The sequence below is a fragment of the Dermochelys coriacea genome, chromosome 9 (genome assembly GCF_009764565.3).
Source record: "Dermochelys coriacea isolate rDerCor1 chromosome 9, rDerCor1.pri.v4, whole genome shotgun sequence".
In the NCBI taxonomy this organism is placed as follows: Eukaryota; Metazoa; Chordata; order Testudines; family Dermochelyidae; genus Dermochelys; species Dermochelys coriacea.
In genome coordinates this window covers 35,848,131-35,874,060 of record NC_050076.1, presented here as the reverse complement: position 1 = coordinate 35,874,060, position 25,930 = coordinate 35,848,131, and the positions used below count along the sequence as shown (strand labels likewise).

General features: G+C 40.3%; 1 long non-coding RNA gene across 1 annotated transcript in view; it reads right to left on the bottom strand.

The window, feature by feature from the left end:
• Positions 1–18,657: 18,657 nt before the first annotated feature.
• Positions 18,658–25,930, bottom strand: part of LOC122455836 — a 59,890-nt gene continuing 52,617 nt past the window's right edge. The window contains exons 2-3 of the long non-coding RNA XR_006274328.1: positions 21,505–21,603; positions 18,658–19,976 (exon numbers count right to left, since the gene is read on the bottom strand). This is a non-coding gene — a long non-coding RNA (uncharacterized LOC122455836). The remainder of the gene's footprint in view (positions 19,977–21,504; positions 21,604–25,930) is intronic.

Below are 25,930 nucleotides of genomic sequence, written 5' to 3'. Positions count from 1 at the left end.
GGAATGGCATGAATACATTCAGGGTGAAAATGGAAAGTTAGTATTTCCTCAAATCATATGAAGTTTGAATTCTGATACATAGGTGGAATTGCACTTGGAGACTCAAATTCTTGATCCCGCTATACATGAGATCACAAAACACACACGCACAGGCTGATCATCTCTCCAAACTTACCACTCACAGAAACATTTCACTTTTACTTAGAGACAGCCTTTGGGACGCACAACAAAGCCTGATATTGGAGATCTAGAAAAATGCAAAGGAAGATAAATAAATAATGTAAATTGAACTTTATTTTTGAGAGAGTTTCCAGCTCTTTCCTTTTCAAAATAGTCTTGAAAACATAAAAGAGTGGTAACCAAATGCTAGGGTTAAGGAGAAAAAGCACCTGGAATTCACTTTTACAGAGACTGGGCTAAATCTAAATGTCTCTGTGACGGTCTATACCACTATGTTCACGCACTTTAGAGGATTATGTTAAAACTTGTACAAGTATGCCTGGTGAGGTATCATTTGAAAACTCATGATTTGATGATCATTATTGTCTTGGTAGAATATGTGAGGCAACATTTCAGAGTAGCAGCCGTGTTAGTCTGTATTTGCAAAAAGAAAAGGAGTACTTGTGGCACCTTAGAGACTAACAAATTTATTAGAGCATAAGCTTTCGTGAGCTACAGCTCACTTCATCGGATGCATTTGGTGGAAAAAACAGAGGAGAGATTTATATACACACACAGAGAACATGAAACAATGGGTTTATCATACACACTGTAAGGAGAGTGATCACTTAAGATAAGCCATCACCAGCAGCAGGGGGGAGGGGGGAAGGAGGAAAACCTTTCATGGTGACAAGCAAGGTAGGCTAATTCCAGCAGTTAACAAGAATATCAGAGGAACAGTGGGGGGTGGGGTGGGGGGGAGAAATACCATGGGGAAATAGTTTTACTTTGTGTAATGACTCATCCATTCCCAGTCTCTATTCAAGCCTAAGTTAATTGTATCCAGTTTGCAAATTAATTCCAATTCAGCAGTCGAGTTATAAGATTCCACTGTGTGATATTGCTGAGCCATATTCCAATATGTTCTGGAGGGCAGTCACAAACCAGTTCCCAAGAGGCTAAAGGTTAGCCAGTGCCTCAGCCAGGTGTCAACAAGATCAAATGGACCATCACCTGATTAAGTGGCCACTCTTCAGCAGGAGAGAGGGTGTGGGCAAAGAATCTACATTTTGACAAAGCAGCAGCTTGAGGTTCCTGGCCAGATAGACTTTCTGTCTCATGAACCTCAGCTTGAGATGATTCTTGCACTAGAGAAATGACTATAAGAGAAGACAGCAAATGCCCCAAATCCTCTCTCCCTTTCTATCTGGCAATGGCATCAACAACACCTGAAGAAAGGAGCAGCACTGGACTAGGGAGAGATCCTAATTGAAACATTTAGGCCACTAGTACACTAGCACTTGTCAGCAAAACTTTTGTCACTCAGGAGTGTGAAAAAAACCACACAGCCTAGCAACATAAGTTTTGCCGTCATCTTGTCATTTTGCCAGCAACATCATTTTGCCAGTCCATCACTCATGGACACAGTGCTATGTTGGCAGGCGATGCTTTCCCAATGACATAGCTATTGTCGCTTATTGAGCTGGTTTTATTATGTCAATAGGAGAGCTCTCTCTCCCGTCAGCATAACATGGCTACACGAGCACTTTACGGAGGCACAGCTGTATCAGTATAGCTGTGCCACTGTATGCTTGTAAGTGAAGACATGGCCTTAGCCGGTAAGATTGTTGGCACTTGTGGTGAGAGAGACCTTTGCTTTGAATTCATTTAGCTTGTTAAGTTATTAGTTGTGTTTTATCTTTTATTTCTTTATAACCAGTTCTCACTTGTATGCTTCATTACTTGTAATTACTTAAAATCTATCTTTCTGTAGTTAATACATGTGTTTTGTTTTATCTAAACCACTGTATTTGGATTGGATTGGGAACTTCATTTGAGATAACAGGGTTGTGCATATCATTTGCTATTAAAGAAATGACAGACTTCATATGAGTTTGTATTGTCCAAGAGAGGGCTGGGCAGTGTCAAACCAATCTGATCGCTTTCTTTGACAGGGTAACAAGCCTTGTGGACAGCGGGGGGAAGCGGTAGATGTGGTATATCTTGACTTTATTAAGGCTTTTGATACTGTCTTGCATGACCTTCTTATAAACAAACTAGGGAAATACAACCTAGATGGAGCAACTAAAAGGTGGGTTCATAACTGGTTGGAAAATTGTTCCCAGAGAATAGTTATCAGTGTTTCACAGTCATGCTGGAAGGTATAACAAGTGGGGTCCCGCAGGGATCGGTTCTGGGTCCGGTTCTGTTCAATATCATGATCAATGATTTAGATAATGGCATAGAGCAGTGGTTCCAAACTCGTTCCGCCGCGTGTGCAGGGAAAGCCCCTGGCGGGCCAGCCAGTTTGTTTACCTGCCGCGTCCACAGGTTCGGCCAATCGTGGGTCCCAGGACCATAGTTTGCTGCTCCAGGCCAATGGGAGCTGCTGGAAGTGGCGGCCAGTACATCCCTCAGCCCGCGCTGCTTCCAGCAACTCCCACTGGCCTGGAGCAGCAAACCACGGCCACTGGGACCCACGATCAGCCAAACCTATGGACGCGGCAGGTAAACAAACCGGCCAGCCCACCAGGGGCTTTCCCTGCACAAGCGGCGGAACAAGTTTGGGAACCACTGGCATAGAGAGTACACATGAAGTTTGCAAACGATACCAAGCTGGGAGGGATTGCAGATGCATTGGAGGATAGGATTTAAATTCAAAATGATCTGGACAAACTGGAGAAATGATCTGAAGGAAATAGGATGAAATTCAATAAGGACAAGTGCAAAGGACTCCACTTACAAAGGAAAAATCAGTTGCACACATACAAAATGTGAAATGACTGCCTAGGAAGGAGTACTGCAGAAAGGTATCTAGGGGTATTAGTGGATCACAAGCTAAATATGAGTCAACAGTGTAACGCTGTTGCAAAAAAAAAAGCAAACATCACTCTGGGATGTATTAGCAGGAGTATTATAAACAAGACACGAGAAGTAATTCTTCCGCTCTACTCCACGCTGATTAGGCCTCAACTGGAGTATTGTGTTCAGTTCTGGGTGCCACATATCAGGAAAGATGTGGACAAATTGGAGAAAGTCTAAAGAAGAGCAACAAAAATATTAAAGGTCTAGAAAACATGACCTATAAGGGAAGATTATAAAAATTGGGTTTGTTTAGTCTGGAGAAGAGAAGACTGAGAGGGGACATGATAACAGTTTACAAGTACATAAAAGGTTGTTACAAGGAGGAGGAAGAAAAATTGTTTTCTTAACCTCTGAACATAGGCCAAGAAGCAATGGGCTTAAATTGAAGCAAGGGCGGTTTAGGTTGGCCGTTAGGAAAAACTTCCTAACTGTCAGAGTGGTTAAGCACTGGAATAAATTGCCTAGAGATATGGTAGAATCTCCATCACTGGCGATTTTTAAGAGCAGGTTGAACAAGCACCTGTCAGAATGATCTAGATCAGTGGTTCCCAAACTTGTTCTGCCACTTGTGCAGGGAAAGCCCCTGGTGGGCCAGGCCAGTTTGTTTATCTGCCGCATCCGCAGCTTTGGCCGATTGCGGCTCCCAGTGGCCGCGATTCTCTGCTCCAGGCCATTGAGAGCTGCTGGAAGCGGCGCGGGCCGAGGGACTTACTGACGAATCTGAGGATGCGGCATGTAAACAAACTGGCCCAGCCCGCCAGGGGCTTTCCCTGAACAAGCGGCGGAACAAGTCTGGGAACCGCTGGTCTAGATAATACTTAGTCTGGGCATGAGTGCAGGGGACTGGACTAGATGATCTCTCGAGGTCCCTTCCAGTTCTATGATTCTATGATAAGATGTACATTTCTGGAGGCAAGTCTGGGACTGGGAATTTGCTTGTGTTGTTCTACAGGGTAATCCATGAGTGGCTCACTACAGCAATCAAATAATATAACTGGGAGTGATTTACATGCTGGAGGCTATGTGTGAGCAGACCAGGAACGGCTGCTGTCATGGCAAAGCAGTGTAAAAGGCACCCAAGGCTAGAGAATTGAGGGGATACAGCCATCCATCAGTCCAGATTGTACCCTAGATAATGTCACAGTCTCTCACATTTTTTACTTCTAAAATTAGTTAGTTAAATTTTTGGGTGTGTGCAAAAGAATCCTGTCACTAACCCTCACTAAAAACCTTCAGCTGGTGCTTTGCAGAGTTTCTGGAGCCATCTTGCCTCCTCCTCCTCACATAGATTGTGGATCAAGGGGGCTCTTTCTATTTCTTCTTCACTAGGCCTCAGAGCTTCTCCTATCTTTTTCTCCTCTGGGTGAAGTTTGTCCTCCTCCTATCTTCTGTTATGTCACCTTTGTCTCCACCACTACCTGTCCCCCAACTCACACTGCCCCCCTCTCAGCCTTGAGATGATGTTCAGAGGAGAAAGAGAAGAAACAAGCTCTTCTAAACCACACCCCTCTGCAGTACACTGGTGCTGTGTGGTCAGGAGCTAACTGCTGACTCTTTCTTGGCAGCTCTCTCTGCAGCCAGAGACTTCAAAACTACTGGAGTGCTGGTGAGGAATGGAGGGAGTAATCTGAAATAGTGGCCTCTACTGGTGGGAGACCAAATTCCTCCCTCCTTCTCCCACCACTCCCTACTTCTTTTTTTAAAGATACCGAGTCTTCTTTTAAAGATACTGCTTAGAACTGGATTTGGACACTGGGAACAGTGCTAGCCACACTGGAACAGTGGGCAAGTATGCAAAAAGTCAACGAGATAAATTCTCCCTACTCTCTAGCTCCAAAATGTCTTGGGTTAAACTGGAATGGGTCCTATTGGGTTCTGGGGAAGAGGGCGGGTGCAAGCCCACCCATGGCTAAAGGACCCTCCCCCAGCCTATCAGGAGGATCCACTGAGCCCGGGAACTCGAATAATTATTGGGGGACAACAGAAAATATAATAAGGACAGGTGTGTAGGTCAAAGGGTCAAAAAAAGGGAACCTGAAGGGAACACCCAGCAGAGAACCCCGGACAGTGCCCACTGCTACTAAAGATGTCAAGGAAGCCAACCCAGAGGAACTCTGCCCAGATGCTTGAACAGAGGGAGAATCAGAAATAGGTCCCACAGTCGCAGAAAACCCTCTCAGCCAACATCCTTTTCCTGCTATTGTGGATGACCACTTTGGCCATCGCTAGGAGGAGTTTGTCGAGGAGATCCCCGACTTTGTGGAGCCACCAACAGACTGTGCGTATATAAGAAGGTGGGGGGAGAAGTGCACCTGGAAATGCAGTAGTAGGTCAAGGAGGAGCCAGAAAAGGGGCTGCAACCTGGCACACTCTAGGTAAACGTGCGCCAGGGTCTCCCTCATGCTGCAAAAGGGACTGGTATCGGGGACGGGAGTGAACCGTGTCAAGTATATGCCCGTGTTCATGGCTCTGTGAAGGATCCACCAACCAATATCCCCAGCAGGCAGTGGGACTAAGGTGGAATATAAGCTGGCCCACTGGGGTTCCTCCTGGAATGGGTGTTGCAGCCAACACCATGACCATGATCTCATAATTATGCATATTCCCCCCACCCCCATTCCCCACACAATGTAAAAACAAGAACCCTTGGATCTTGTCAACATCTAGGAATAGCCCCAATTCAAGATTCACTGCAGCTTCACTGGTGCTGACCCCAACATCCATTAGCACAATCTGTGAAAACTTCAGCACACTCTTGTCTATACTTCAGGGTCAGTACCAGCGTGGCTACACCAGTGCTGGCCACTGAGTGCTGATTCATGGTTATTACCCAGTGTAGACATGGCCTACTTATCTGTGCTATGTCTGACCCTGATTCTAGTCTCATTGAAGTCAAAGTGGCATTAGCCTTACTTTGGGCAAGGGGAATAAAGGGCCCAGATTCCTCAAGGTGCTGGGTGCTCTTGACTTCCACTGAAATCAGGAGGAACTCAGCCCCCTTAAGGATCAGGCTGTAAAAGCACAGTTCTACATGTAGAAAAGGAAAATGACTAAAAGGATTCCATTTTGTTCCTGTTTATTGCTTTTGTGTCTCAGCTCATGCAAATATAATTCAAGACATTTCTATCCTTATTAGTTTACGTTCCATAAGACTTCCTTTGCACAGCTGATTTCATGAGTAGCTGATTTCATGTGGTTTACATAGAGGTTTTTGCAACGGTGGAACTATTCCATTTTGGGGTGTCATTTTTTAACTGAAATAGGTATACCAGCACAACCCCTGGAGTGGCCACAGCTATACCAGTATAAAGATGCTTTATACGAGCTTATTCCTCTCCCTAGACAGGAAACCACCACCAGTACAAAGCACCATTATGTTGGATCATATTAAAGTAGTTCTGTATTAAAATCACAAATGAGTTTGATTCCCCATAGTTTAAATTCCAGGGTATTACTAATTAAGAGTAAGAGTAACCAAGAGTCTCTTGGTTTTTGGTACTGTTTCTCTCCCTCTATGTGTGAAACTTGCAAGCTGCTAATTGTGTTAGTACATTCTAAGACAGCGTCTGTTCTCAAAGCAATTCTTTGTAACAACAACTACTCACACAGAGAGAGACTCAAAGCAATACTCTGTAACAACAGAAACAGCACCCAGAGACTCCCTGCCCTTTTGTTGTATTCATCTCACTTTGTTAACAATTGCGATTAAAATAGAAATCAAGGATGTATGTAGATGGATGCTTGGTGTGAATAACAACTGAATGATCAGGGAGGTGCCAGTTTAAGAATCCAGTGTCCATCGGCTGAAGAAGGCATCAAGTGGAAATAACCAGAGGACCCCCGGAGGGCAGACTGGAATTCACCCAACAGCCTCAAGAATGAGAGAACCCGATAACATCTGGCAGCACGAAGCCGTCAGGAATGTGCCATCTGCTGATTGATTCAGCAGCAGCATGATGAAGCAATTCCCATAGACTGGCAAAGGAAGAAATTCCTATAAAAATGGATTCCAGAAAGTAAGAACTTTGGGGTCTGATTCTGCAAACCAACTTCCAGGAGCATCAGATGAGCATCTGACAAGGCCCTGCTCCCTCATGTGCAGGCCACCTGGCCAGTGGCTTGGCATGAGCAACTCTAAGGCTGGTAACTATGATAACAACCTTGCAGAACCTGTGTGTGTGTTTGTGTATGAATGAATGTGTGAATAAATATGAGATTGAATGGAATATTATAGCTATAACTAACTGCTTACTATTATTCTTTCTGTATTCATAATAAATGTGGCATTTTGCCTTTTCCCCTGGTTTTTCTTTTCCTGCTGTTTTTTTTTTAATTGGTATAACATTTATACCAGTATAACTAAGTCTACCCCAGGAGGGTTGTCCTGTCTTTACATACTAGCACTGTTAAAATGGTACAACTTTTGTGGGTGGACAAGCACTTAAGCCCCAAGCCTCCAACATTCAAACCAAAATATGTTTGTGATGTTTCCTTGTATAAACATTTACTTTTGTGAGACTGGGGAAATCCTGTTGTGCACTGAGAGGTGAGAGAAATTGATTTTGAAAAGGCTAATCTATTGGAGCCATCCAGAGCTCAGCTATCTGGGGTTCACTGTTTTTCAGACTTTTGCAGCTGCTGCTGAGAGGCTCTATTTACAAATGAAAGGGAAATTCACAGTTCATTCGGATGACTCATTCCAAGTTTACTGGGTGGTTCACACGCCTGCCGGAACAGGAAGGCCCTTATTGTGCTCAATTGTTTTCCTGAATGCCTTTATGAACAACAGCAAAAGGAAATATTACAGTTTGGCATTAGGCCATCAAGCTGCTTGGTACTATATAGTGCTTAGAATGCAAAACAGACATCAACCAAGGCAAACATGTCCTTAGTGCTGCAGTTATTTTTGCCGGTGTTTCAGATTAACTGTTCCTTTTCACAGCAAACTCTGCAACTGTGTTAAGACAACAGTCACCATTTTTTTTTCAGTTGGATCATTTATTTTTAATACTTATTTCATGTTGCATAGCCACATAAGACAGTGTTTCTCAAATGTGATCACTATGGCTGCATGTGACCACCAGGGGCTTTTTGTGCAGTCACAGCCTTCTGGGTAGTGATTGGGGAGGGCAAAAGCAGGGTTAACAAATGTACAAATACCACTTTTCACAGGAACAGACTTACTAGCAAGCAAGTCTTTTTAAAAAAGCAACCAAAAAAGCAAAAGAAACAACAACAACAAAAAAGACAAGAATGTACATGGCATATTTGTTCCTATTCTGTTTAGGTCCAGTAAAGAACAGACAACTGTACATTATTTTTATTACTGAGTCTGCAACAAAAACCTACATAAATTACAATTTGGACATGGATATTTGTTTTTCTTAATATTAATTAAGTATTTTAGGAAAAACTGTCAGAGTAGCCACCAGCAAGAATTGGTGGCCACACTCTGAGGCCACCAAAATATTTTTTGAGAGACCCCCTGACATACAAGGTGCTCTGACATCACTGCCACAGAGATGCTACAGTGAAAGGACTCTTACAAACAACTCCTTTTTTTACTGTTTACTCTACAGAGTCAAGCACTATAACAACAGAAACAGCCAGTCCATCTAATCTCTGAGCCATAGATGAATCCTATAGTCCTACTCCATCAAATGCGACCCCCAGCTCCTGACCTCCAACAGATGAAGTGGGGCATGATCCAAATACTTCTCTCACATCTGTGCAAGTTCATCCATGTTGATAAAATCAGACTCAATCCACACTACAACTGGACCAAGTTTTTGGCCAAAACTTTTTTCTTTTCTTTTTTTTGGGGGTGGGGGGGAGGAGGAGGAAGAGGGTGCTGAAAAATACAGATTTGGGGTAAGTGAATTAGGGTCAATTTTTTTTTTCAATTCAAAATACCTTTTTGTTTTGAATTTTACTACAGTTAATTTTTTTAAAAAGTTTAAAGACCCAAAAATGAAACAAAATATTTCCTCTCAGGTCAAACAAGATGTTTTGTTCAACCTGAAACAATTTTTTTCAATTTTTTGGCTCAGCCCCTGAATAGAAAAATTGATTATTCACATAGTTTTAATCCCCACTTTGTATAACTTTTAGTAGAGAGATATTGACATAAAGGGATACCAAAGTTCCCAGATACTACTGTGATAGAAGCCATACAAGAAGATATGTAAAAGAGAGTAGTCAAAGCAACGAGCAAAATGTTAGACACTTAGCGCTAGATCCACAGTTGGTGTACATCACCATAGCTTCATTAACTTAAATGGAGCTCGTCCAATTTACGCCAGCTGAGAATCTGATGCTGAAACTACATGTGAATAATGTGGTCATCCCAAACACATGGCAATAAGAACTTTATAGCAGACCTCACGATGTAGTATTAGTATAACAATCATAACAATCATGCAGGTCATAATCCCTAAAGTCCAGGTTATGAGATTAGAATGAAAACTAATTTACAATTTAAACAAGTTTGTGAGTTTCTGAAAGATTTTACCTTTTACGCTGACATTTTCTACTGTTCATTTTTCATCTGAATATTTTAAGTATGAGTGAAATCCCAGCCGCCATTTTGAAATCAGACAAAGGTAAGAATTCCTCCCCACACACACTGTAAAAAAAATTAAATAAAAAAAAAGTCAGAAATTTTCTTGATGAACAGTGCAGGCTAGCTGACAATCAACCTATGTCAATTTACACCAGATGAGGATCTGGCTCAAGTTGTTTTGCTAGGTTTCAAAAAAAAATTTCAAAATAACAAAGCAGTGAAAATTTGTAAATGGGAGACTGACGATGCACAGTAGAAACTTCCAAGTCATTTTGAAATGCACACATAGTGGCAAATCTTTTACCTAGTGCCCAGCCCAGTAAAGCAAATCCGGGTTCTGGCAGATGTGTGCCTCCCTCCAGGCCTTGGAGCAATTTTACCTGAGATTTTCAAGGCTACTGTGGATCAGTATCTGGAATAGCCTCAGTGGTCGTTATGCAGACCTCTGTGGAGGATGGGGCAAAGGCCATCCTCCAGCCCCACCTTTCCTGTCACCTACACCATGCCCCACTCTCTGAGGGAACCCTATCTTTATGGCTCTACTCCACATAAGGAGTGCATTTCTCTACATGACCTCCACAAGTACTGCTCTCTCCTGCACAGTGGAACTGCATTAGCTCCACTGCCAGTTGGCCCTCCACTGCTGTGGAAGCAGGGGCAAGAATTAGCCCTTAAAGAGGGATATGGTGTAAACACATGTGCAGGTAGTTAACTGCACAGTTAGTTGGTTCCAGGACATAGTCAGCAGCTGAAGCCAGAGATTGTGTGGTTAACTGAAGGGGTTCAATTGCTTTGAAGCAATGAGTAGTGGAACTTACAAGTGAAGCAAGCTGATTAGCTGTAGACTTAGATCATACAATAACATTGTGTTTCTATAAGCCCAATAGCTCTGGAGCATGGGATTTACTGTGAAATCCAAGGCAGTGCAAAAAGACAGTTCAAGGCCTATGCACCACATAGATTATTTTAAACTCTCAAAATAGGATGTAAATGGGATTTGAGTGGTACCAAAAGTGACAGATGCTGTAACCTCATGAAGTATCTTTAGGCACCACTAGATGACATTTATGAATGGTTTATGTATGACTGTGTTTTACTCCAGGGGATGGGCTACCACAGCTCTTCCCAGAACTAAAAACAATGGAGAGGTGGGGATTAAGGTGAGTTAGAAAGAGTGGAAACAATTCCAGAGATGGTTTGCATATATTGGTTCAAACTGGGTTTTCCAGAGACCAAAAGACAAAAGAAAGAACTTGGGATATAAAGGCTGAGTTGAACTAACACAGGGTCTTTCTTTTGATTCAGCAAACAGATAGGACTTTTGGTCCTAAGACAACTCCCAACCTTTGCTGAAGAGGTGCAAGGGTTGGAACTTGTATTGACAGAACAAGGAGTAATGGTCTCAAGCTGCAGTGGGGGAGGTTTAGGTTGGATATTAGGAAAAACTTTTTCAGTAGGAGGGTGGTGAAGCACTGGAATGGGTTATTGAGGGAGGTGGTGGAATCTCCTTCCTTAGAGATTTTTAAGGTCAGGCTTGACAAAGCCCTGGCTGGGATGATTTAGTTAGGGATTCGTCCTGCTTTTGAGCATGGGGTTGGACTAGATGACCTCCCGAGGTCCCCTCCAACCCTGATATTCTATGATTCTATTGGTTATGTGTTTTTGCTATGATGCTCCTTTCTGAAGAGTAAATGTACTCTGCTGAGAAAGAGCTGCATGGTAACTTGTAACTGTTGGCACACACTGGTCATGGCTCAGCTTTCTCACTGAGGGCTACCAGACAGACTGGCTTGCTGGGCATATCACAGTGTATGGAAGGGGGCTGTGTAGCCTTAAAAGTCCCAATTAGAAGAGAGTATGACACTGGTTCCTGCTCAGAGACAGGTGATGGCTGGAGGCCTCTGACCTCACTGGGCACTCCTGGAATGAACTCTGGTGAGGGAATACAGACGTAGTTACCCCAAAAATGGAACTTGTGTAGGCCCTTTGCATGGGGATGAATTTCAGCTTTATTATACAAATTACAACTGGCCAAGTTAGGGGAACCAAGAAAGGTGATTCAAGAAATGTACCAAGCTCCATTGTAAAACTTCTAGAGCTTGCCAAATGACCAATTCAATGAATTACGGAGAGGTCCTTTAAAAATTAAAAACTACGAAAATTGAAATACTGTAGAAAAAATACTGTTGATGCAACATTAAGGTTGAACAATTGACAATTATACACTCAAAAGTCAGGAATTTCCAAAAATTTTGTTTATTTCCAAAACACTTCTCCAGAGACAATGTTGTCTAGTGGTGGACTGGGACTCAGGAGACCTGGATTCTATTCCTGGCTCTGCCACTGGCCTATAGGGTGGCTTAGGGCAAGTGATTTTAACCTCTCTGTGCCTCAGTTTCCCCACATGCAAAATGGGAATAATGATATTGGCCTCCTTTGTAAATCACTCAGATCTGCTGATGAAAAGAGCTAGATATTGTTATCCCACAGTGCTAAATCCATAGTATGTCACAGGTATATTTTCTATTCCAGTTTTCCCTTCCGGTACTGTTTATTATCCTAATCCTACAAAGGGATCTGTATGGATGGACACTTATGCCTGCTGGGTTCCTTTTGCAGGATCAGGGTTATAAAGGGATTTGTGCAGGCATATGCCTGCATGGGCTTCTTTGTAGGATTGAGGTCTTGATACATACTCTAAAACTGATACGCAACAATGCCACATGAACATTTCAATTTAAATTGTAAACTCTGTGGTGCATAAAACTTGCCATCTATATCTGAAAAGTGCCACACACAACTAAGGCACTGTAGTAATAAATAATAACAGATTCTACTGATGCAGCATACAATTATAGATGTAAGTGCCAGTCACATCATGATATTACCTCAAATACCATTCTTTTATGCCATTTTTTAGAGAAAAGTTAATTGTATCCCTGTGGCTGTAAAGCCAGTTTGCCTTAGTTCTCATGTAAAATCCTTAGAGAGACAAAATAAGAAAGAACAAGGCCCCTATTCTGCCATGTGAAGCATGCAGGAGGACCCCTGTGTCTGTGCCACTGCATCCTTGAAGTCTTTGCAGGCACAGGGATCTGTCCATATGCACAACAGTGTAGGGTTGAAGTCTAAACTTTTAAAATGTCTAAAAATGATATAAAGCAGTTTTATTATACATTAGGATGCCATTAGCTTAAGGTATAATATCTTGTGAACCTGCAAGGATACAAATACATGATCTGTTTGAAAGGTTGGATGGACTCCCATCCCACTTATGAGACAGAGCCTCTGAGAGGTCACAAGTTTTTTTTTTTTAAAGCATTAGGCTGTAAAATTATCACTGTCCCAGGTCTGAATATTACAAGTCCAATATTCTAGATGAGAGTAATTTAAAATCCCTTGTGATTTATATTTGATGGTGTCAAGGTTCCTTCCCACTCTGAACTCTAGGGTACAGATGTGGGAACCTCCATGAAAGACCCCCTAAGCTTATTCTTACCAGCTTAGGTTAAAAACTTCCCCAAGGTACAAACTTTGCCTTGTCCTTGAACCATATGCTGCCACCACCAAGTGTTTTAAACAAAGAACAGGTAAAGAGCTCACTTGGAGACGTCTTCCCCCAAAATATCCACCCAAGCCCGACACCCCCTTTTCTGGGGAAGACTTGATAAGAATCCTCACCAATTTGTACAGCTGAACACAGACCCAAACTCTTGAATCTTAAGAACAATGAAAAATCAATCAGGATCTTAAAAGAAGAATTTTAATTAAAGAAAAGGTAAAAGAATCACCTCTGTAAAATCAGGATGGTAAATACCTCACAGGGTAATCAGATTCAAAACACAGAGAATCCCTCTAGGCAAAACCTTAAGTTATAAAAAGAGGAATATACATTCCATCCAGCACAGCTTATTTTACCAGCCATTAAACAAAAGGAAATCTAACGCATTTCTAGCTAGATTACCTATTAACTTAACAGGAGTTGTAAGTCTGCATTCCTGATCTGTTCCCAGCAAAAGCATCACACAGACAGATGAACTCTTTGTTCCCCCCACCTCCAGATTTGAAAGTATCTTGTCCTCTCATTGGTCATTTTGGGTCAGGTGCCAGCTAGGTTACCTTAGCTTCTTAGCCCTTTACAGGTAAAGGGTTTTGCCTCTGGCCAGGAGGGATTTTATAGCACTGTGTACAGAAAGGTGGTTACCCTTCCCTTTATATTTATGACAGATGGAAATAATTAAACTTTTGTGACAGGATTTGTTTTTGTTTTTTAATTGTGGCTCTTCCAATTTTTTTTTTCAGGTTTGGAATGTCAGAAGCAGTCCCAGCTGAGGTGGATTAATAGTGATGAGAGGGTCATATACACATTTTGCACCATTTATCATGTTTGTATTAAAACACTTATTACTTGAATACCATCATCACATATGTGGTGGATCTGAACAAATAATTTATTTGACAAATTTCATCTTTGTTCCTGTTTGGAAATTGTTCACAAGCCAATTATTAAATATATTAGAGAATTTTGCATCAAAAGTATTCACAAATAATGTGCATGAACAATTCTTGGTCTGCAAATCCTTTGAGAGCAGTTTATTGCAAATATTTGCAAACTGTGTTCATGAGTTACAAAAGCCACCTGTTCAAAACAGCACCCTAAGATTTATGGAACCAATATAATGCAAATCTAAATTGTATATTTATTTGTAATATTCTAAATCATCACTTTTCTCTTCATATCTGTGCTAGTAAAGTTTGAAAGTTCAAAGAAAGTGAACACAAAGGGTCATGAACATAGCTGAATTGAAATTTGGTTTTTAATTTGAATGAATATTCATAGAAAATTGTTTCCACTATGTGCTCAGTTTTGTTTAGTATAATCCCACAGGTGAAATAATAATATACATTATGCATGGAAAACCTGTTTTAGGACATTTTTAGTGATTCCAAATGTATTATTTATGATTTTCCTCTCCCTCGGAAGGTTCTACCAATGTACTAATGGTAACTAAGACTTTCAGGTGAAGGGGTTTGAAAATCTGCACCAAAAAACAACTCTCTAAAAGATTCCTAAAACAACTTTCTGTGGAACATATGGCACATATAGGAAATATGTAGTATAAAGTCATTATTGGCACTTGTTTGGGATGAACTGCATAACTCCCACTCATGAGTAGTATGATCATCCCAAATTCATAACAATAAATCTCTAGATTGCACCCCATCATCACACACACACACACACACACACACACACACTCATACATGAGAGACAGAGAGTGAGCGCACACATGAAAGTGCGGTGATGTCTAGGGTTTTTTATCAGCATAACTGAGATGGTTGCATCACTCAAATAGTAGAATCATGAGGAAATTACACTGTTCATCCCAGTTTATGGTGTACAGGTATATATATATACACACACATGAAAATATGAAATATATGAGAGAAGAAAGAAGGCCCTGACCAGAAGTGTATAGTTTTATACCGGATTATTTACAGAAACAGTAAAATAAAATAAGAAACAGACAAAGGGTCTACTCCTAAAAGGTGCCGAGCAGCTTCACTTTCCATCAAAATCAATAGGTATTGTGGGTGCTTAGTCCCACTGAAGATCAGCATCAAAATCAGAGACTCAAAAATCTTTACCTTAAACAGAGGATACAGATCAGTGCTCAAGTTCAAGTCATTAAGTCCAATTCAATTCAAGTCAGCTCTTAGCTGCCAAGATAAGAAGCATCTTAGAGATGCTGTAGATGGACAGAAGTTTCTCTGGATACACCAGGCTATTTATGGACCCTATCCTGAAATCTTTCTTTCCATGAACAATTCCATTGGTGCAAAGGCTTTGATTCTCCAAGTCCTCATGAAACATACAGCAAGCAGCCAAAAAAGAAGTTGGGGTGCTAGTCCTGGTTTATTTCAGTGTAACAGAGAACGGAAACTGGCCAAAAATCTGATAGAAAGTAGAGCAGTGTTACGAAAATGAAGTTTAAAAGATCATTAAATAATTGTACCCCCTCATTCCCCGGGGGGAGGAGGGCAGTGAGCACCAAATGTTAAATTGCAGATAATATTTCATTTAATAATAAAGAGCTTTACAAATATGTCCACAAACACACAGAATATAATGGAGAAACTTGGTTCACTAAAATTGGTAGTGGGGAATTGGAGACGGGGGATAAGAAAGTGACAGATTTCTTAAACAGTTGCTGTCCTTCTGTCATTACAGGAAGGGAAGGGTTGCCTAAGTCGGGGATATTTCATGGTATGTGCAGTTTGATAGTTGGCTTTTACATTTACCATCCGTCTAATTTTCCCAGAAGAGTCCTGACCTTAGTTGCACTTCCTCGCATTCCAAGAGGATGGCAAATGATCCTGAATTACTACTGCATGGCCTAGCCATTTCAGTTTTGTTTACAATTGTACCTGCATAACATTTTGTTCTGGGATGGGTTCCCTGGAGCAAAACTAGAAAATCACTCATTGCCAAATGCCCACAAAATGAAGGAATTAAACAGGGACAGTCATTCTTCATAGCATTATTTAAAGACTGCAGATTTTGGGGCAGGCAAAGGTCCAGGGCCAGGTAACCTCCATCAGTTTAAAAGAAATGAAGCTGGAAAGGATCAAAATCAGTTGCTAATTGTAGGCATTCTCTAGTGAGATGTAAGATTCCGGAGGATTGTAGCCCGGCAAATCAAACCCAATAGGTTTTCAAAGGGGAGAGAAAAGGCACTGTGTTATACTAAACAACACAGCCTATTTAGATTAACAGCATTTGAGGATGAATGTGGAATTTAGCAAGGCAGCATGTTGGAAAAAAAACAGCATGCAATTTGATTCAAGCCAGCTTATGTCAACTTATTTGGATCAAAATCTTGCTTAAGGTGCAGCTCTGCTCTGAAAAATGATTCTGTAACATAGCATCATTGCATAATGCTTTGGCACCATGTAATATTTTGTTTGCTTCTGTGGCAGCAGCTCCATGCTTAAGAAATAGCCCAATCAGTGAGAGAGAGACTAAAGTAGAGAGATTCAAGCCAAGACAAAGCTTTTACTGGTGATAGGCTCAACAAAGCAGTTAAAAGCAACTATAGCATCGATGGCAAAAGTCATTTTCCACACAGTTTAACTGGCTATACGTTCAGCTACACAGAGCCACTTACACCACCTGCAACAGTACTGGAGTCTGGTGAAACCCAATAATGTTACATGGTGTTCTACATTTATTGTCTCTTATTGATTTCCATATCAAATGCCCTAAGCCTCCTTTTGGTAGCCTTGGAAACAACCTGGTATTTGAGAATAAAGGTGGGCTCTATCCTTCTGATGTATCACAACCAGTAATAAAGGTTCTGTAGGGCAAATCACAACAGCAGTTATATCTGTGCATCTTTAAGGTATGCCCTCGGTGATGCCTGTGCAATCTCAGGGCTGTGCATGTGTGACTGACTGGAACTTAGCAAACAATTCTGTTGAAGAATCACAAAACAGAATAAAATACAGATTTCTTTCTCTAACCCAGGCTCTAAAGTGTTAAATGGGATTAATGAAGAATGAACACCTCTTTGTCACTAATATCAAGAAGTAGTTACATACAAAAAGCAGATCCATTGGGTGGAGGCATCTTTTATCTTAACGATGTTTCAGAGTAGAACCACAACTTAACCAACTGTTTAAAAATTCTCAGTTAGTGACTAGTATGGAGACAAGTACTATGGATGTTATAGGAAGAGGTTTTCAGAGAACTGAGGTTTTCAAACTTGACAATGTAAATTTAGCCAGATGTTCCCACTCAAGCCAATGGAAGTTGTGGAGATAAATCCACCTATGCAGCTTGGAAAATACCAACTATACATTTCCTCAAAATTATCTGAGCGGTGACCTTGAGGTTTACTATCTAAACTCACCCTACAAAAGGAAACATTAACTTCTCACAAAAGAAACTTATTTCAAAAATTGGAACAATAAACTATAAACTCTTAAAAGAAAGAGCCAAACCTTTAGCCCAAAAACTCAATCCAAAATTGTGGTTGTGGTGGTGGTGGTGGTGGTTTGTGTGGTTGGTTGTTGGTAGGATGTTTGGTTTGGTTGGCAGGTTTAAGATCTGCAAAGATTTGCTTAATCTTTTTTACTTCATTTTTCTGTGCCTCTGGACTTTCTGGTTCTTGCTGAAAGCAACCAAGATACTTCAAGAGAGGCTTTTTGATAGACCACACTGATAATGTCACACTCTTGCAGGGCAGACTGCAAGAAGCAGGGCAGACAATATCCAGAGCTAGTGGTTTACTCTATAATTAGATTCACAAAACCAGTAACAAAAGAGCTTCTGCAGTACCACGCTGGTTAACCAGAAGCCAAACACAGTTCCCTTTAGGCATTCCAGCCCTTGACTCCCATCCAGGCAACCCAATCTAATATAGTGAGAGGTTATTGAAAACCCATTTAATCATATGAGAGATTCTTTCTATCCCCAGGTCAATATGAATCTCAGACCTTTCCCAAATATCACAGTGTCAGCCAATCCTTAGTAAAGTAACTAAAGATTCAATAATAAAAGAAAAGAAGAGAGTTATAAATGGTTAATAGATCATATACATACAAATGATTGCAAAGTCCTTATATCAGGTTTGTAGCAGTGGTGAAATAGACTGCTGGCTTTAAAAGTATCTCTGGCAATTTCCAAAAGATTGGAAGGTGCTCAGTCCATAGTTCAAGGTGCTCCTTTTAGTTGTAAATCCACAATCCAGAGAATAAGAGCAGGAAAGAGGCACCATGGAGGTGTCTTGAGTGTCTTTTTATATCCTCTGTCATGTTCATAGGAATGTACTGTTCCAAATAAAGCCCACAGCCCCTGCCTGTGGAAAGGTTTCAGAGTAGCAGCCGTGTTAGTCTGTATTCGCAAAAAGAAAAGGAGTACTTGTGGCACCTTAGAGACTAACAAATTTATTTGAGCATAAGCTTTCGTGAGCTACAGCTCACTTCATCGGAGCTGTAGCTCACGAAAGCTTATGCTCAAATAAATTTGTTAGTCTCTAAGGTGCCACAAGTACTCCTTTTCTTTTTGCCTGAGGAAAGTTACTAGCCAAGATCACATGAGCATATCACATGCCCCTACATGTTTTGCTGAATCACAGGGGATTGGCCATTGGCTCCCCGCTATCTGAGGCATCCACAGCGAGACCTACTGGGCAGCATGAGAGTGGAGTGTACTGGATGGTTCATCAACACATAGCTGTCTAGCCCTGATGTAAATCTGTCTGCGGGGTGTCACCCAGGAATACAACACGTTTGATATACAATTCCATAGCCAATATTCATAAATTCACATATAAAGATGATACATGCATATAAACAGGATAATCATACTTAGCAAATCGTAACTTTTCCATTGACACCTTACATGATATACGTTGTACAAGATTTGTTGCAATTGTTTAACAGTCATAGAAACAATTATACAAATGGTCATCTTTCTTATACACAGCATCACACCAAGCTCATTGTTAAACATACAGATGGAACAAAAAACAGTAATTTCTCTGAGGAGGTTTCTTGCCTATAAAATTTAAATTATTTAGAGAGAACAACAAATGGTACATTTGAAAAAGTTTGCACATGATACAGCAAAACATGAGTAATAACTTAGCTGTATCTCAAAGAAGACAATCACTATGACCTTTATATGGAAAATCCCAGTTGATGCAAACAAATATCTTCCCGCAATGCATTACAACTACAGCTAGTAGGAAAATAGTTCTCCTGTCCCACAAACATTTTCAAGATTTCAAAAAAATTTCTGTTGCACTTTGAGACAAAACAAACCTTCTGAAGTTTCATCCCCACACACAAAACACCCAGAGATGGGGGGCCTCTGAATAGCCTTGTATTAGGAAATCCCCTGCAATGTGTAAGACCTAGGTTTGAATCCCCACTCTAGTTGATTTGGATAAAGATCTTGAATATAGGCCTCCCAAGACCTGGGTGAGTGCCCTAACCCCCAGCTTTTCTGGTTTCTGTCTGTCTGCCTCTCTCCCTCTGTGACTAGATATTCCATCCTGTACCTCAGAAACCCCGCTTGAAAACTTTGTTGAACCTGCTACATTCCTGCACCAAGTTTTGTTTTCAACAAACTGGCATTTTCCAACAAAAAGCATTCAATCAAAAAATTCCTGACCGGCTCTAATTAAAACTAAATCATTTATTAAACCAAACAGTTTAATATAAGTGATATTTCTAATCTTTCATGAATGGGGTAAAATATGCTATATTTTCTCTCTCAAGTAACTATCATATAATGGTCTTTTCAAGTAGAGCTGTCATTGTGGTTTCCTGGATTTCCTCAGCCTCTTTGGAATGCTTGTAAATTCCCATGGCTGATAGTAAGCTAAGAAAGGAAATAAAAAATAGTAAATACCACTTCAGTGGTGTAAGCCCTTTTCTTCTTTTTTTTTTTTTTTTTGGCTGGCGATGCACATCAGGAGATTATCATCAGCTTTTGCACTAACTTCAAAACAGTTCCAGCTGGGAAACCATTCATGTGTCCATTTTGCACCCTCAATTATACTCTTACACCAACTCAATCTTCACTGAAATAGATGCATTTTGTTAGACTAATTGTTGGAGATATTAAAAGGATCTGAACAGAGAGTTTATTTTACAGAAGTACTTGAAGAAGTCAGTCTAGTAAATGGATACAGTAATGGGGGAGCGTAGAGGAAATCACTCTTTAGTGTCTTATTACTAAATAATAATAGCTATAACTATAGAGTGGAATACCTGAAAGAGAATAGAAGGTAAATCCATTGTACTATTTCTATGTGCAGTAACTGGATATTTAATATCTGCCATTTATTTTTATTCATGGATATTTTATTAAAATTATTAATTGACAAATACTTCAAAAAGGAAAACGAGATACATATAAAAAAAGACTATAGATACTTCAGAATAGAATGATTAGACATCCGAATATCAGACCTTTATTCTGACCACAGTTACATTTGGTTTTTCATTCACATGATATACTGAAGACAGTAGATTGCTCCTGATTTATATTGCTGTAAATGAGATCAGAACAGAGTCTATGTGTTTGGATATTATTGTCCTGGAGAGAATAGAATATGACAATCCTGATTATTATAAGCCCAGTTCTCCTCCCCTTATACACACTGAGTTGTACATTATTCCACAAATGGTCCCAATACTTATGAAGTAAAGTATTACTTAATGTGAACAAGAATGGCAGAATCAGACCCTACTTGTATAGGGCAAACAGATGATCCCAGGTTTTATCATGCTTCCAAGAGAATATTTGTTAGGAAGAAATTCTGAATAATCTACTGCCCCTGAAGAAATTATGACTTTGAAATGACCCAGTACCAGGACTCAAAGCTTACAAAGGGATTTGATAAAATGTAAGCATTTAAACTGCTCAAGCAGTTTAATGAGGGGTTCAAAAATCAGGAGTCATATTCAAAAATAATGAAAAAAATAAATATATACAGGACAAAACTATTTCACTCAAGGTCTGAGTAATAAAATTACGGAATTAATTGCCAAATAAGATCATGGAAACAAGTACTGTAGTATAAGTGGATTGAGGAGACATCTTGGCACTTTTATGGAGAGAGAAGGGATTAAAGGATACCATGACAGAGCAGAGAACTGGGGCTAAGATAAACTTAAAGGGGGACAGGATTTTTAGGTCAAGTGGTTTCTTCCTTTCCAGCCATTCCTTTTATGTCCTTATTCCCATGTCAGCTTGAATAAACAATTACTAGAGCTTAGATGAGCAATGGACCTCTTCCGTACTGTAACGGGGCTGAAGAGGCACTGTCTTTTCCTTCACTCCAGTATGAAAGTAATGGCTAACAAAAAGGAATAGTCTTATTTCTCTTTATAGAATACTGTACATTTGACCTGCTCCAACTAATTTCAGGTATAAGACTATCTCATATCACCTCCTTCCTGTAATCTTATCCTCTTCAGTCCCATTTACTGCCATCACTCAGCTAACAGGGTGGCACAAATAAACAATGAAAGACAGAGCACAATGTTACAAGCCACAACAGCTGTCCTAAATTACACTTCACCAGTGACACCGGTGTTAAAGATGACTTTATATATATATATATATATATATATATATATATATATATATATATGTGTATATATATATATATGTGAATATATATATATATACACACACACACAACCCAGTACTCTCCTGATGTTATCATGAATTTATCACATACAACACTGAAAAGAATGTGGAGTTATCAAATTTTCCTTCAAGTTGAAAAAGACTTCACTTCAGACAATCATGCCCTGTTCTGTCATTACAAACTGTTCTCTGTCAAATAGGGTTCACAATATGTCAATGGATTTAAATTAGCAGCTACAGCTCGGTATAAAATAGATGTTTAAAGGAAGTAAATATTAAAGCAAGTTTGTAACAGAAATTCATGATATTTGCTAAAGGAAGTGTCTTCTGGAACACATTCACTCTTCAATATTTTTATACACTTTCCTTTGCTCCTGTGCATGAATTGGAAGAGTCTATACAAGTACACTTCCCAACTGGCATTGTACTGCCCTATCCTCAGGATATGCTAGAAATCCAAATTTTCCATTACAATGGCTTGCTGCATTGTTGGATTATGTACATTATTGTTGCTGTGGTGTTCTAATCTCTTGGTCTGACACAATCAAAAAGATCTGGAAGTGCTAAGAAGGGAATGTGTCCCAGAAATAGGCTTATCAAGACACACAAAAGGATATAATTAGATTCCCCCAAAAGTCACACTTACTATATTATATATTAGTACATTGACAGAAGTATCTTGACCCTGACTTTTCTCACAAAGATTAAACAGAACCAACCCTTTTTGAAGACTCAGATCAACCTGGTATATCGCCACCTCACCCAATCTGTTCCCAGAGACCCTTCTTGCATTTGCTGATATCCTGCAAAGTCCACATCTATGTCTTAGCAGACCTGACATTCTCTCTTGGGCTGACTGTTGTCTCAAATCTTGCATACTCTTGGACTTCCCCCAGGGTCAGAGACATGTTATACATTTTGCATCTACCGAATACTAAGGAAGTTCAAAAGCACACAAATTATGAAGTTGGTAACCAAGATGGAAGATGTGCCAAGCCTCTTCAAACAATGCAGAAGAAAAGAGGCTAGGGTGACCAGATATCCCATTTTTTTTAAGAACAGTACTGATTTGGGGGGCTTTTTCTTATATAGGCACCTATTACCCCCCATTCCCTGTCCCGATTTTTTATACTTGCTATCTGGTCACCCTAACAGAGGCAGCTGGTCCAAATCAGGGCCTCTTCCAAAGTGGGAAACTAGCAGGGTCAGGAACTAATCAAGTCAGGAAGTCTGGCTAGGGAAAAGGAAAGGAAAACTGCAGGAATTATTTGGATTTTCAGGGATTATACAGATCAAATCTCTGAACCTTTTGAGCATCACCCATCACTATAACTTTTTCTTATCTTAAAAACAAAAAAGATTAGAGAAACAAGTCTCCTGTGCTTCTACTTGCAGAAATCAGAGCTGGATTAGGGTGTGTCACTAATGAACATTTATTGGACACTCTTTTGAGAGTTGATTCTGGAACATAAGAATTTCCCAAATCCCTTCAGTTTTCAGTTACCACTTACAACTGATACCATAATCTTGGTTTATTACCTCCTCCATTAAAAAAAAAACACAAAAAAAATATATTCAATTCTTTTCCATCTCTTACTTTCTTAAAAACACAGTGGAGTCACCCACTGCTACATCATGTCTGAAATTGTCCCTGATTTCAACCAAATTACACTTGCTTCCACCAGATCTGAATTTGACTTCCGATTTCTTATGGTGTCACACACAAACATCACATTGATACAGTACACCAAACCTCTCTAAAACTTCTGAATGTAGCGTGCATTATACTTGTCTTATCAAGAACGTTTATTATATTTTTCAAATAATAAGATATATAAAATAACCCCTCCACCCCAAAAAAACCCTAACAGAATACAGTAGGGATGATAAAAAGCCAATTATCACAAGATGTAGACTATACACCAAGTACTGTGGTCCTGATTCAGCAAACACATAGATGTAACTTTGTCTTCAGCGAGACTACTCATGTCAACACTTAAGCACGTGTGTGTTTTCAAGATCAAGGCCTATGCCAGTAACTTAGTTATTCTTTCAAATATAATTTCCTCTGACTCCTTCCACACAGTATCTCTATGTTCAGATAAATTGTATCATCAAAAGAGTTGAAGCCCAATAGTCAATAATGAGTCATTTGGATTTAGAATTCTAACTGGTTGCGTTATTTGTATGTCAATGAAATTACACACAAAGGCTAATCAGTTTTCTTATGCTTCCCTTAGCAGCAGGCAAATGAGATGTTGCTACAATCTTGCTGAAAGGTAAAAATGGTAGGACAGTAATGTTGATGGACCTGAGTTGATGCAATTGATATAAGAGTAAAAACAATTACTGGAGGTTTCCTGACAACTTGCCATGACAGGGAAATCTCAGAAAGACCTCCAGTTTCCTGGTTCAATGGTTCCTTTCAGTTAAATGGAAAAAAAAAAATCTTAGAAGGCTTTTCATGTGACCAGAAATAAGGATTCTATAAAGACTAAGTGTTAATTAATTCAGGCAGGTGAGGGAATCCAGCTGGGACAAGTCCAGAAATTCTGTTCTGACAAGGTACATCTCTACGTATTTGAAGGTAATTTGGGTTTAGTTGTGACAGCAAAGGACAGGGACCAGGAGGGCTATGGGCTCACTTCTCAGTTAACCCTCACACTCGTTGTGTGACTTTGGGCAGGTCATCTGACCCTGTAACATCCCACCAGCCCAGCTGTAAACTGTGGGGTAAAACTGGACCTCACTCATAACTAGTTGCACTTTCTTATTTATATTTTTTCCCTGAAGATTTCAAACCACTCTTTTCTTAGCTCCTGATTATGTAAGAATATATTTCAAAAATAATAATGATTCTGCAGTAGCTAGTTAAACACTACAGTGGGGTTGTTACTTTGTTTGTTTGTTTCTTTGGGGTTGGGGTTTTTTTGGTATCTGCAAGGTTAGTCCTTTAACAAGGGCTGCTGATGGATGCTGCCCCTGTTATAACTCCTGTCATCCCTGCTGCATTTGAGTGAGAGAGCATGCAGAAAAAAAACAAAGTGAATGAGAAGAGAGATTATAGATACTGTATAGTAGTGATGGGCAACTAGGCTGATATATGGAAGATTTTCATATTCAGGGGTCTAAATTAACAGATTTTAATTGGACCCCCACAACTGAATATCATCCAGCTTCCACATGCCAGACAGAACGTCCCCCAATCCAGAAATCCCACTCAATATCTCTTTCATCTAAAGATGGTTTATGGAGAAAACATGCCAACGGGGTAAGCCAGTTGACTACCCCGAGGAGTCTAAGAGAGAGGACCAGTCAACTGCTGCCCCAAAGACTTCTGTAGTCTTCCCCTAGAAGACGCTCCTTAAGTCAATGTGGACGAATGGGAAACCTGGGCCTTTAGAAGGGTTGAGATTCAAGAGGTGAAATCTGGAAGCATGTGCAGGGATGTGAACACACTCCACACCTCTTCTTTCCCTTCCAGAAAGACTTAAGGGAGTGGAGTAACCACAAGGATAGAGGTACATGATGTGGCTCTTCAGTCCCCAGGAAAAGAGAGCCCCAAGAAGAGAGAAACTTTGCTCTGCCTCTCTTTTGAGGAGGACAAGCAGTGGGGCTACAACAGAGTTTTTTATTCCACATTCCTCTGTCTTACCTTCCCTACCCTTCAGGACTTGGGAGCAAGGAAGCGATCCGCACCTATCCAGGTCCAAGGAACATGAAAGGAATGGGCTCTGCATTCTCGCTTTCCCATAATGTTAGGAGGTAAGTGGGATCAGGCACTGGAAGAGAAGCTGATCTTCTCATCCAGCTGAATTGAATTTGCACAGGTCCTGCTACCCTCTCCTGAAGGCAGCTGATCTTAGGCGTCAGAACTGATAACCAACAAATAGATCATATATAGACTAAATTATACGTGGGCCAGATTTGCCTTGCTGAATACAATTGATATTCTTGTTATTCAGCCTATTTATGATTGGTTCATTCATTTGTAATACTTGTTGCATACAGTCTAGCAGAGATGTATAAAGGAGTGGCTCTATAAATCACCAAAAGGAATGAAAATAATAGTTAAAATAGTTTAAGCAATTTCCTGGAAGAAAGAACTAACCTCATTAGACCTCCCTTATGTAGGTAAGAAGTGACTATCTATAGAGGGACGGTCACCCCGCTCT